Genomic DNA, 5,377 nt, shown 5'->3' with positions numbered 1-5,377 from the left:
TTGAAGCCATGGTGTTCTTGTTTGTTTACAGTTACATCTAAGGATGTGGTGTAAAACATCTTAAAACATGCTTTTATATTTTTACCTCTTAGTGAATAACATCAGTGGCCGATATTTAAACTTCCTTAAAACATTGTTTCTGGAAGGAAGGGGATAAATCTGCAGTGTTTGTTCCTGGGAGTGAAACCAGCTTATCTGACTTGGGTGGTTTGTGCTGCAGTGTTTTCAGAGCACACTCATTAGACTAAGGATCCTGCTGCTGGCTGCAGTGTGTTGTCAAAGTAGTAGTTGACCAAGGGTAGGACTTGATTTAAGCTTTCAGTACACAAATGTTGAACATCACTTTTTCCTCTGCGAAATTTGTGGTTACTTTCCATTTACAGCCTCAGACTAGGAAATGTAAAAGGTATACCCTGATCAAATGATTTTGAAGACACTTTAGTGAGTTCAGGTTTTCTAGTTTGGTTGGGTTTTTTTTTTTGTTTTTTTTTTTTTTTTTTTTAATCAGTCTTTATTTCTCTGATTAGTTAGAAATCTCTCTATTTTGAACATGGTGGTACTCTTCTTCCCTAGTTCCTGCATTCTGTAGTGGTTCTGGCAAATTCTCAGAATGGGTCAGGTTGGAAGGGTCCACAGTGGGGTTCACCTGGTCCAACCTCCCTGCAAAAGCAGGGCCATCCCAGAGCACATAGCACAGGATCATGTCCAGGCAGTTCTTGAATATCTCTAGTGAGGGAGACTCCACAATCTCTCAGGGCAACCTGTTCCAGTGCATAGTCACCTGAAAAGTAAAGATGTTCTTCCTCACATTCCAGCAGAGCTTCCTGTGCATCAAATTCTGGCTGTTGCCTCTTGTCTTATTGCTGGGCACCACCAAGAAGAGCTTGGCTCCATCCTCTTGGCACCCACCCTTTTAGATGCTGGCAGACATTGATGAGGTCCCCTCTCAGCCATGTCTTCTGGAGGCTGAACAGGTCCAGCTCCCTCAGCTTTTCCTTGTGAGAGAGATGCTCCCTTTAATCATCTTTGTTCTCCTTCATGGGACCTGATCCAGGAGCTCCACCTCTCTTGTCCTGAGGAGCCCAAAACTAGACGGCACTCCAGGTGTGGCCTCACTAGGGCTGAGGAGAGGGGCAGGATCACCTCCCTTGACCTGAGTTATCGCCGTATTTTCAACATACCTAAATTTATTTAAGAATATATATTTGTGTGTATATTTGTAACTCCCTCAAGTTAATCACACTTGTTAAAATAGAAGATTGAATTATGGACTGAGAAGTTTCAGTGGATATTCTTAACTATGTCTTTAACTGCAGTCCTGAAAATTTTGCTTATGTCAACAGTTCAGTCAAAGTTGGGGAGGAACACATGGGGAAATGCATGACCTGCTGATGAACAGCTGTATAGAAGAAGTTGTCTGGAAGAAAAAAATTAGGCTTCTAATTATGGATGCATTGGCACAGTTGTCTAGGTTCAGTATGTAAACTTGAAACTGAATTTGGAGCGTGCTTGAGAGAAAGGATCCTCTGCTGATGAAAGCAAGACCCATTCTAACACAGCTGCCGTGGTATGTGTCATTAGGGTGGAACTGGATTTTAAGGGCAACATTTTAAACTAGTGGATACTGTCCGTATTTTTGAAAGACAATTCCTGCAGTCTCCAGGTTAGTTCATTTGAGCATCTGTCAAAGCACAAAACCCTTTATGAAGCTGGGAAATTTGCCATATAATGCATTAATTAATATAATTAATTAATATAATGCCCTTATTTGGGGAGGCTGGGACAGGGGAAAACCTTACAAATGACTCATTTTAATTTCACTTCTTAAAGCAGATGTCACTTCTCTGTATTTGAAGCTTCTAAATGTATTTTTCCCTAAGCCCTCATGGGTTTGGAGTTTTGAGATTGTTTTGATTTTTAAATTATTACTTACAAATGCTTATTTACACAAATACTGTCCTCTACCGTGCCTTTTCATTCTAAAAGACTAAAGTAGCCTGCTCTCCTCCTTCAAATTCTCTTAATGCTACAGTCACTTCCTATCTGCAGCCTGCTCATGCTGGCTGGGGGGGGAAAATTTACCACAAAATGAAAATACCTGAGGATATTTCTGTGTAACCTGATGTTTTGGCTTCTTGTTTCACTCTGATGAGACCAAGGCTCCTGGGCTGGTTGCTGTGTCCTCTTGAGCTGCAGTTCCCCCAGCTACAGTTTTGGTGAGAGTAGACAATTAAGATAGAATTTACCACAACTATCACGCAAAACAGGCTCTTCGACCCTTTTCACAAAAGGTAGTGCCAGTAAATCCTGCTCCCTGTTCTCCTTTCACCATGAAGTCAAGCACCAAAGTAAACAAATTTGGTAAAACACTGCAGCTAATTTGGCAAGAATACTTTCTTGCTCTAGGCTGGGGAGGGGTTAGGTTTGGGATTACCCCAATTTTTGAAAGAGTAACATCACAAATTAAATTAATTTTGCTCTGAATCATTCTTCTGTGCCTTTAGTGCTGTTGGGTACAAAGTTTCAGTCTAGCACATAAGATGCAGAAAGCAAAGAGGTGATACAGGAACTACAGGGCACAATTTTTAATAACAATATTTATAAAATTCCTTTCAGTACGAACACTGAAAAAATGCTACGATATAAATCAACTAAATTTCTTTAGACTTTCAGGGCTAGTTCAATGTAGACAAGTTGCTGATTAGACTGAAACTAAACTGTTTCAGGGGAATTTTGTAAATCTTCTCTTCCTCCTTCTCCACCCTGTTCCCACGTCAGTTCTTTTGAGTATACTGGTTCTAATAAAGCTGCTCTGCAAATTTTAAGCTTGAAATTTTTGAGTAAATGTCCACTTTATTTCCAGGCAGGTCATATTTTTCAGCTGAAAATTCCAATCTCTGGAACGTGCATGTGGCTTTTAGGTTTTATGGACTAGCTACTATATTAACCTTAAATTTCTAGTCATACTTCTGAAATGCAAGAATTGCTGCCTGTTGGTCTGCAGTCTCTTCTTGGGGAGCAAACAGTTTGCAGTGGGACAGCTGCAGCGGCAGAACTGTTGCCTGTCGAACACCTCATGGCCTAATGCTTCTCTGTGCCATGCAGAAAACCACTGAGAAGAGTTAGCCTAAGCTTGCATTTGGAAAGTGTGGGAATTTCATCTCTGGTGCCATAAGGGATACTTAGTAATAGCTGTTAAAAATGCTAATTCTTCTTCAGCTGTTTAAAAATCACACATTCGAGCCTGTTTAGTATGGTGTCACAGCTTGTGAAGTTCAGTTGCAATGCTGAGCACAAAAATAGAGCCTCAAGAGCTAAAGAAAGTCCAGCAGATGCAACACATTAAAGTCTTCTCTGAGCTCATTGTTGCAGTACTTGGAATATTCCATTTGCTAGCTAATCATCCTGTATTTACTTCATGTAATACATGGGGATAGTCTTGAACGGAATATGTCGAGATGCCCATGTGAAAACATCAAAATGAAGGAGGGAGATGTGCCTCAGACAGGCTGTCTTCAGTGGAGCTCCCTAAATTGTGCAGTAACACACACTTCTTCCTCATCACTCTTCCAATGCAACTAAGTCTATCTCTTTCAGTGGTTTGGGCTTCCAAGCTGCTTTCCCATTTTTCTACTTCCTTCTTCCTTGCCTTCTGGCAAGAAAAGCAAAAAACCCCGTAACTGCATTTATGAAAGTGAGAAAAGAACATGAATTCGTGAGGCCAGTGCTGCCAATTCTGAATGTGAGAGACTCGGGCTTTAGTGTTGCATTGTAGCACAGCACATGGAGCGTGCCACAGAGCCACTGGGGCTCACTTGATGAAAACAGCAATGCAGCTGTGGCCTGAAGCCCCCTTATTGCAGGAGCTGGCATTTACTCAACTGCTTCAAGGAACTCCAGTCACAGTTTTGGAAATTATTTCAACATGGGGGCAAGAAGTGGCAACTGTCATACAGCTGTACTGTGTACAATGCCATCTCCTCTAGTGAGGGGGCTTTCTTCATTGGTATTGCCTTTTGGTCACTATGGAGGGTGTCTTGGAGGAGATGTAATGAGGGAGAAAACTAGGTCACTCATCACTAATCTGCTTCCACTGATGTCCCTCTCTGTGCCTGGCTCACTGGAGATGTTACCACAGCTCAGCATCTAACCGTGGGGTTGCTTCTCTGCCACCATGTCCTGCCTTTAGCTCTGCTCCTGCCAGTCCAGCAGATGCAACGTAAGAGAAACATCTTTTTCTGGAAAACTGTCAGGTGTATTACATAACCAAAAGAAAATTAATAGCTGTATACCTGGAATGGGATTTCCATCACATCACAGTCAGCCAGTTACTGTTATTTGCATTAAACCCTGTTGTTACTTACAGGAACTGTTGTTTTAATTCCCTCTTTAAAGGAAAAATACTGTATTGGAAGGTTAGTGTGATAAAAAGAGTGAAGAACACCTGCTGTACCTCTGTGAAGAGCAGCGTAATGCGATGCTTTAAATATTTTCAAGATATCAACTGCTATGCTGTTGTCCAGTTTTCATTCCTTCTCTGTCACATGACCTTACAGTTCCCTAGCTTAGCTTTGCTGTAGTTTTGATTTCCTTAACCTCTTATGAAAAAATAAATAAATTGCCCTCAATAAGTTAGGCTTTAAATGGCAAGCTAACCTTTATCATTCACGCATCATTGATATGTATTTCCTGGAGAGAGCCTGAACGGGAAAACCAGCTTCAAGACAGTAGAAACTAGAGAGAGGTCGCCATCTATTTTATCTTTTGTAGTCTTGTTTTATGTTCCTGTGGCTCCTTGAAACTAGTCTGTCCTCAGGACAGTTGTCTTCCGTACTAACATCTGTATTCATAATCTAGCAATGCTGCATGAAGGCATTCTAAAAACTCACAAGAGAAGGGCTACAAAATAGCCTTAGATGCTACTGAACATCTTAAAAGACCAGACAGCTGCTTCAGTCTTGGTTAAGTCCTGTTCTGTCAGACCACAGTATAGCCTAGACACATGCTTTGTGGCTTTGGAGTTAGTCAGCCAGTTGTGAAATATTATCAAGGAAGAAAAGAAAACAAGAAGGAAATTTCCTTCAGAAGAGAGATGCCAGCTTCTGTAATGTAATCTAATTTATAATGTACTAGTGTGAAAAAAAGTAGTGAAGGCACTGGAACTTATAAGCAGTAACAGCAAATGTTCCTGACTACACCTACCTGCTCAGTCCTGCAGTCTGGGATGCTGCCAACAGAGCCGCGTTAGACTCACCCCAATCCCAGGCAGAAGCTGGGCCACACCCATGGTGATACCTCATTTGCTTTAGCGGAAACGCCCACGCCTTGGGAATCACAGGACTTGCCCTACTCACTTGCCTCCCAAGCCAATTCCTGC

This window comes from Motacilla alba, chromosome 2 (genome assembly GCF_015832195.1).
Source record: "Motacilla alba alba isolate MOTALB_02 chromosome 2, Motacilla_alba_V1.0_pri, whole genome shotgun sequence".
In the NCBI taxonomy this organism is placed as follows: Eukaryota; Metazoa; Chordata; class Aves; order Passeriformes; family Motacillidae; genus Motacilla; species Motacilla alba.
Note: the sequence above shows the minus strand (reverse complement) of the source record.